The 8,726-nt window shown below is 45.8% G+C and overlaps 1 long non-coding RNA gene across 1 annotated transcript; it reads left to right on the top strand.

Annotated features, from left to right (window-relative positions):
- The first annotated feature begins 1,274 nt into the window (after positions 1 to 1,274).
- Positions 1,275 to 7,941, top strand: LOC138453550 (uncharacterized). The gene is made up of 5 exons (XR_011260464.1): positions 1,275 to 1,357; positions 4,559 to 4,724; positions 5,894 to 6,023; positions 6,453 to 6,633; positions 6,855 to 7,941. It is a non-coding gene; the product is annotated as an uncharacterized lncRNA (long non-coding RNA).
- Positions 7,942 to 8,726: the final 785 nt, after the last annotated feature.

Raw genomic sequence — 8,726 nt, 5'->3', positions numbered from 1 at the left:
TGACTCGCTGTACGGTGGCCACCCATCTCCTGCCTGCCACCCGAGCTGTACCCCTCCTCTGTGCCCCTCTGTATACCACCCCCGCCCTATTTGCGGTGTCTCAACCGTTACATGTATTTTACACGCTTACTCTGCATGTGCAGACTATTATCATCTCAGAATTTCGAGGGCTCTGAGCGACTGTTGTTTTTCCCCTTGTTCCCACCCTCCTTGAACGCTTTGAAACACTTTCCTGTGTATAGGCGCTATATAAATAAACAATACAATACAATACAATACAATAGATGGCCGGCCAGATGGAGCTGAAACACTAAATCCCCACTGAAAAGCTACAAATCCTTCTTTGTCATCAAGTGGCTGATGTGGAGAAACCCGTGTTAAAGGGCAACGAGGTAATAAGAACACTTCTGTATAACCCAGTGGAAGTGGCGGACAGAAGGGCACCAGCAAACGCAGCTTGTAAGGCAAGCGCTGAAAAGCACACATTTAAGGCCGCAGAATGAAAGTAATATAGAAAGGGATATATGTATGTGTTATAAGACTGCTGATTAGCAACATGGGGGCAGTTGCTGGGGGCCCCGATGCATTGGGGAAAGAATTATTTTAGGTGGGTGAACGTGAAAAATAGCAATATTTTTCACTGAAAATCTGGAGTTGCCTATCTAAATATGGAGGGTGGGCATGTATGCATTGTCAGAAAAAAGTGTATAACGACCATAGAAATGGCAGTCATTGCTGAACAAGTGATTTCAACAACAGTCACTCAACCTGTTCAGCTATCTTTTCAGCCTTGTGCCACAATTAAGGGTTAATATTACATTTTTAAAAGTGTACATTGCGAAGACAAAATACTTTGTACGTTTGTTCTGTTTGCTTTTAATAAAGGAATCCCTGGGGAAATCCTCCTATACACTCTAAAAGTATATGAGAAAGAAACACTAGAGAAATACATTGTTTCCTGGTAGTTTGCAATGACCTGCACAGTCTTCTTCATGTAGAAGGCTCACGTTGAACATTATCATTTACAGATGATTCTGCAAAGCATGTCATCTCGACTCAAAATGTTTTCACTTGCCAAGCTGTCAGCTGGCTGAGAGCTTTGAAAAGTTACATGCTTTATGCAAACTAATTAGATGTGCTCTGAGCAGACATAGCTTTTCAAAGCTTTCGGGACTCTGTACTCGAGTCGAGCTATAAAGATGCCGCCAGCATTGCCTACAACTTCCAGCATTCTCCGCGTGCGTATGCGCATGCGCCTCCCCACCCGATTCCCAGCATACTTTGCGCGGTTCCGATGGATTCCTTTTTGTAATGAAATGGCGCCAAGCAAGAGGAAATCTCAGCGTCCGTTCGGACGGTAATTTTTGTCTTCTTTCGAGCGGTGGATGCTGACTTATGTTACACGGATTTATGGGATCATCGCTTTCAACAGCGATCGCGAGACTCGGTGTGTGCATAGCAACGAGCGAGAGCTCGTGGAGCCTGGAAATGATTTTGGCCAGTGGATGGATGCGGTAACCGTTACCCCTTCATCTGAGAAGGGGGGCCGTTGTTGAGAAGGGGTAGGCAGTTTGGGGAGAAGAGGAACAGTAGTGGAGAGGGGAGTTGGATAGAAGCGGGATAGAGGAGTAATTGGGGGGGGGGGAAAGTTTGGGGAGAAGGGCTGGGACATTTATGGGTGTGTTGGTCATTTGGGAGAGAGCAGTTGGGGAACAAGTGGTGGGTCATTTGGTGGAGACATGTGGGGGTGGAGGCAGTTGGGAGAGAAGTGGTGGATTAATTAAGTTGGCAAGTGTGCGGGTAGTTGGGGGAGAAGATATGGGCGCTGATGGAAGGGGATCGGCAGTTGGGCAATAGTGCAGATGTGGGAGTTAGGGCAATTGAAGAGAGTGGGGCAGTTGCAGACAGAAGGCAAAGTCGAGAGGTGTGGGCATTTTGGAGTATAAGGGGTAGTTGTGGAGAAGAGAACATACCAATATGTCCCCTGAAAAGTCAAATAAAAGCAAACAAATACATGACATTGTTTGCAGCACATTAATATCAGAGGGCCGTAGCAATGAAAGTTTGCATGACTAAACTCGGTGTCACCAATTTTCTCGGCCAAGATAAATAGCAGGTTAGGCATAGATCCATGCAGCAGGCGCATCAGCCCGCTGAGCAATTTTTTATGTCTATAGGGTGACATGAAATTGGAAGCTCTGGGCATGTTAAGTGAGCATCCAATCCGGCATTTTTCTTGTTGTAATTTCTTAGTGCGGATATGCCAACATATTGTCCTACATAAGGTTCTGTGGAACACTTTGGCCGAGTGCACTGGCTTCTTTTCATTGTTGGAATTTCGTCCTCTTTTTTTGAGAATTGTAATACTTATTAACAGTGCACTTTTCTTTGGATTGTCCTGTTATTATCTCTATTCATCTTTGATGTATTACTGGGCTGTGTAACACCAGTCGGTTTTACACAGAAATAAATGGTACTCCTTTCATCGACCTTAGAAAGACGGAAGGCTGAGTCAGCAGTGCTGACATTTGAGCCCAATGTTGGCTGGTGAAATGTTGGGCGGGGTGGTGGTAGAATGGGGAGGGGGACAATGTTATTGGTATAATCGGGCTGCCAGGCAGATTGGAGAAACTGCATGCCAGTAAGCATATGCATGTTCAACAACGTGCAGTGACTTGTTTTCAGGGTGTGCACCGGTTGAGTTGCTTGATGCTCGTTCGTCAAATGGAACCACGTCAGTGTTACTGTGGGGAGGCAGTTGGCATTTTGGTCAGTGTGTGGTTTGAAGGCCAATTTTTTGGGTGAGTGAATAGTTGTGTATTTTAGGGGTGTTACTGCAAGGCAAGTGACAGTGCTATAGATAAAGCTCTCTGCCTTGTGCTAGTGTAGAGGAGTGTAGTGTTGGCTTCACAGCCTACTTCTTCTGGAGTCTGTCCTGATACATTCTGGTCTTCACCATATTGTGGCCAATGCTGGATTTGACTTTTATGGACTTAATTCATTCACGGTGCGTCACCCTTTCTCAACTCTCATGCTGGACTTCCTTTGCATCTTGTACTCATGGTGGCCCTGAATTATGCTGTTCCCGTCTTCATCTTGTATCCCTCCTCCCCTTACTTTCTTCTTTGCACTTACTCTATCAGAATTGTCCCTGGACCTACTATGATAGCAACCTCGTCTGTCTCCTCCCCCCTCCCCTGACTTGTCACCCCCTCCACCCCTAGCACTATCTGAAATGTCGTCAGGCCTAGTATGATAGTGCTTGTTCTGTTCCTCCCCTCCCTTTCTGCACCCCTCTCCCTCACCTTTTTTGTTTTCTCCGGCACTACCAAAAATGTTGTCAGGCCTAGTATGGTAGTCACCTGTCTGTTTCTATTTCCTTCCCACTCTCCCCCCTCCCTTCCTTATCTATGTCTTAGCTCTTGCACTATCTGAAATGTCGTCAGGCCGAGTACATCCTTACTGTTCATGGCCTGTAAGAATGTCATTGCATTTTCGCTTATTCCCTCCCTTGCCTTGAAGCGCTTTGAAACAGTTTATTTATATAGCGCCTATACACAATGTATCACATAATGTGAGTAGAGTGTGAAATCGTGAGTGACATGATAGAGGGGATGCATGCGAGGGCATCGGAGAGAAAGAAGGGGAGAGAAATCCAGTGCAGATGTAATATGGGAGTGGGGGTTTGAATAGAGAGTGCTTTAGTTTATATAGGACAAATATACATGCATATCCCGATTAATCATAACTCTGCCCAAACACTCCCCCCGCCCCCTCTATGCTTACTCTCCACTATACACCATCACACAATTAAAGTGCAGCTATACCCCTGGATCAATTCGGCCTAGCTGCTCACATACGGACACTACCCCATGGACACCTCATCACTCTCATAAAACGCAGCTATACCCCATAAGAAACTGGCCTAGTTGCTCACATAAGCGTCCCTCAGGCCTAAGGCAGCCAGGACCAGTCTGGATGTTCACCCGCCAGACTGCACACATTCACCTGATGTCAAAACCACCACACCTACCGCTAGGATGCAGCTACCATCAGGCAACATCATCAGCTGCACACATAACTGATGCACCCGTGCACCCCTACAGTCTGCCCCCCCCCCCCCCCAACTCTTGGGTGTGTGGGCTGGTGTGGGTCTGGATGGCTCATTAATGCCTGTGCTACTCTTTCAGTGTACTGGGACAGAATGGCTTCACATCAGAAGGTGGTCATCGAACATTGCCTGGAACTGGTTCTTCAGTGGAAAAAGAGGGGGACCGGAACCACCCAGTGCTTTAGTCTGTTCCCAAGTCCTGGCACCCCTTCAGTAAAAAAGAAAGTTGGTTGACACTCCTATTAAAATAAATGCTTATATGAAGTGAAATCTTAGTCTTTCTCCTGCCTCATCTCTCCCCTCTTCCCCGGGCATTACTATGAAGGCACCTTGTGGTCAATAGAGTATATGCCTAAACCTACAGCGCTATCATTTTATGTTTTGTGCTTAAAAAGCTATTTCACCAAAGCATGATACAATGTGAATAAATAATTCTTCTTGTTACAGACTTCATGGTGAACACTATGTGAAACCAAAGGAGATTGTGATGACAGCAAAATAAAGACGGACAAGCAACTTGGCACGCTACCTGCTGGAAAAAAAACTGCTGGACGGTAAATTTAGCAAAAGAGAAGAGTAACATTGGATTGTCATCGACAAGAAGCTATAAAAGGTACATAAATGCCATTCAGAACACACATGTTAAATATATTTATTTGGGGATTGTACAGTGCTAATTGTCTACTGCGCTTCCTTTCATCCAGGCATCCGTGTGCCTGGCACTTCTTCAGCAATGTTATGCTTGTTAAAACCTCGGGGGTCATCTTTGACTCCACACTCACCTTCTCTCCTCACATCTCTGACATCTCTAAGAAGTCACACTACCAGCTGTACCTCCTGAGAGGTATTATTCCTTTCCTTCCCCCAGAAGCTCACTGTCTCCAGAGTTCTCTGGTTCTCTCTAGGCTGGACTCTATTGCAACGGTCTCTTTCTAAATCTGCCTGCTTTTACTCTCTACCTTCTGCAACTTATCCAGAACAGGACTGCGAGACTTGTCCTTGGCCTGAAGCCCAGGAATCGTATCTCTCCAGGACTGAAATCTCTACACTGGCTCCCAGTGGCTGCGAGGATTAAGTTCAAAACCCTCTGCATCGTCCACAAGGCCTTCTGGGGCCTCAACACCTTCAATTCTCTCTTCCTAAATATCTTCCTTCTCGTGCTCTTCGCTCATCCGCCTCCAAATCCCTCAAGGTCAGTTGCTTCTCCAAGCAACGAGTTGGTGGAAGATCTCTTTCCTCGGCTGGTGCCTCCCTCTGGAACAGACTCCCTTCCTCCCTTACACTTGAGGAGAACCATCTCTGATTCCGGAAGCACCTCAAAACCTTTCTCTTTGCTTCTGCTTTTTCTCCTCCTCTCCTCCTCTCCTGGCCTCCTGGCTGTAGCCTGAACTGCACTGGCTACCTGGACACCCTCTGATCACAGGCCCAGGTCCCTCCCCCGCCATCATCTCACACCTGTACTGCCCACCTGGCAATCCCCACACTTGGGGAATGTTTCTGTACCCCTACAGTCCCCCTACCAGCCTCCTGATGTCCGTACTTACCCATGCACTTGCCACTTGTTGGCCGTCACTTACTTATTGCTATCATCTTGTACTGCACTATCCGTGCCCCCTTCCCACGTACTAGCGCAATCTGAATGTCACCTGGCCTAGTATGATCGTTGTCCGGCCTCCCTTTGTTTCCCCTCCCTTGCCTCGTCGCGCCTTCAAGCAGTTTGGGGGAGAAGGGGAATTTGGTCACTGGTCATGTGTAATATTAATGTTTGTGCTACTATTTCAGTGTACTGGGATAGAATGGACTTGCATCGGAAGCTGGCCATCGGACACTGCCTGGAACTGGCTCTTCAGTGGAGAAAGAGGGGGACCGGAACCACAGAGTGCCTGATCCTGGTCTGGCAACATCATCAGAAGTAAGCACCCCTTGAGTAAAAAGCAAGTTGGTTGACACCCCTATTAAAAGTAATGCTTTATCTTCTCAGTCAATATGCCAGTGAAATCTTAGTCTTCTCCTGCCTCATCTCTCCCCTCTACCCCCTGCATTCCTGTGAAGACATCTTGGGGTCCATACCCTTGTAAAGTTTGCAATTGACTATATGCCTAAGAGCTATAATTGTATGTATTGTGCTTACAAAGCTGTTTCACCAAAGCACAATACTATGTGAATAAATAACCAGTTAGGCAGAAAAGCAGTAAGGAAACAAGATAAACAGACCACCAAAAAGAGAGCATATACTTGTGGGCGTGGCTTTATTAAATATTGAAATTGAACAATTTCCAGATCTTGATATAGTTTTTCAGGTTTGAGAAATCTAATCATTTTTCTTTTCTTACATACACAGAAAAACATTCTTCTCGTTAAAGGCTTCATGGTGGATCAAGGGAGATTGTGATGTCTGCAAAAAGACAGACTAGCAACTTGGCCTGGCTACCTACTGAAGAAACCGCTGGACCGTGAATGTAGCAAAATGGCAGAAAAGGGAAGATTAACATTGGATTGTCAGCGACAAGAAGCTATAAAAGGTACATAAATGCCATTCAGAACACACATTATTTTATTTGAAGCTTGTACGGTGCTAATTGTCTACTGCGCTTCCTTTCATTCAGGCATCTCTGTGCCAGGCACTTCTTCAGCAAAGTTATAATGTTTAAGCGCCTCCTTTCAAGATCTACCTGTTGGTTAGATGTCTTTTTCCAGCTCTTTTCAAACAATTTCTACAGAATTATTCCTTTTTGCATTTCAGAATGTATCTGTTAAAGCAACAGAAATGGGCTTTGGAGAACACTCTGCTGTTGAATACCGAAAAGCACTGCCGAACACAATTGCGATCTACTGTCTGAAGCATAAGGCACCTGAGTTGTCTTTTTCTACACAAGTCTAGTCACTTTTTACAGAATGCAAAATTCATCTTATTTTTCAAAACATTTAGTCGTATTATAAAATGCTACCTGGGCTGGTTCATGGGAACTCCATTGCTGTCTGTACTTGTCTGGGGCCCTCTTGCTCCCTGCATTGTGGCTTGGTCCCCGCCACCCCTTGCTACCTTGCATGGTTTTGTGCCCTCCCCTCTCTGACTCTCTTGCTCCGTGGGCCGGTATCCCTTCCCTTTGCGTCCTGGGATGGGTCTGCGTCTTCCCTCTCCTCTGCTCCCAAGGCTAATCAAGGGCCGCCCCAACACTTGCTTGATCCCTGGATGGGTCTGCATCACCCTCTCCTTTAATCTGAGTTGTGTCCACACCTCTGTTTTCCTCCCTGGGATGGGACGTGCCCCCCAGCTCTCTGGTCTGGGTCTGTGCTCCCCTCCCTTGCTCCATGGGCTCGTTCTGGGTCACCATCTGACTCCCCAGATCCCTGGTCTCACCCTAGGTCCACATCAGAATCCCTTGCTCCCCAGCTTGCTCTGGATCCCCATTTGACTCACTGGCTTGTTCTGGGTCCCTAACGAACTTCCTTACTTGCTGGGCTCTGTCTGGGTACCCATCTGGCTCCCTGCGCTGGTTCCGGATCCCTCCTTCACCCTTGCTCCCTGGGCTTGCCCTGGGTCTAAATTTGACTAATTGGCTGGTTCTGGCTCCCCACCTAACTTCCTTGAAAGCTGTGCGAAGTCTGGGTACCTGCTTCACAATTGCTCTGTGAGCTTGGTCCGTACCTGACTTCTTGCTTACTGGGCTTATACGGGTTTGACTCCCTGGCTGGTATTGTTTTTTTTTAAATCCATACATGTGCACTAATTGTAAAGTACCCCGTTCTGGGATTGCTACAGTCATGCTTGTGTATATGTGCCAATTTTCAGGCTGAACCTCATTGTGCATCTTTTAATATATGCAATTGAATAAAAAGCAGGTGTTCTTTTTAAAAAATAGATAATATCCCATTAGCCTTGTTCGACTGTCATATCATTTTACCCAAAAGACGAATTAAGATGCAATGAGTGTAATGCCTGCAAGAGTTTCTTTTCAGGGTTATAGTTAACATCACTTTGGGATTTTTATAGGATTGTTGTGGGATTGCATTGCTTCTACCAGGAAGGACTTCTAATTAACATATTTCGGGTGCATTAAACCAAAAGGAAGCCATTGCTTGGGTTTATTTGAAGATTGTGTATTTTAGTGCAGCACTTTGTAATTGTGGGAGTTTATTGGGTATGAGGACATGTTGGCTAGAGGTGAGAAATGAAATGAGCGAGTTTACAGATTGGTTCGTGACATGGGGGGGGGTGGATTTGTAGTTTTGTACACTAAATCAGCTTAGTAAACAACATTTGGGTGCTATAGCATAGAAGTCAAAGAGGGAAAGTGTCGGCTGCAAAATTCCCTAGGAGTTTTTCCAGTACACTATACGTAAGTCTAACTAGTGTCATTCAAAAGTAATGCTACCAATCTTACTCAAAAGTAATCCAACCCCTTTTCCTAAATCTTTTGGAAGCATCTTGAAATCATTTAAACTCATCCTGGAGTGGTCTGCAATAATTCACTATTCAAAACCCACCCTAAAGTTATCATGGAACCATCCTGGAGTAATCCCCACCCATCCTGAAGTTCATGATGTCATCCTCAAGTTGTCATGGATCATCCTAGAGTAATCCAAAGTCATCCGGGAGTAATCCCAACTCATC

This window comes from Ambystoma mexicanum, chromosome 4p (assembly GCF_040938575.1).
Source record: "Ambystoma mexicanum isolate Mex_15411 chromosome 4p, UKY_AmexF1_1, whole genome shotgun sequence".
NCBI classification, from domain to species: Eukaryota; Metazoa; Chordata; class Amphibia; order Caudata; family Ambystomatidae; genus Ambystoma; species Ambystoma mexicanum.
The sequence above is the reverse complement of the archived record's forward strand: the minus strand, read 5'-3'. Positions and strand labels throughout refer to the sequence as shown.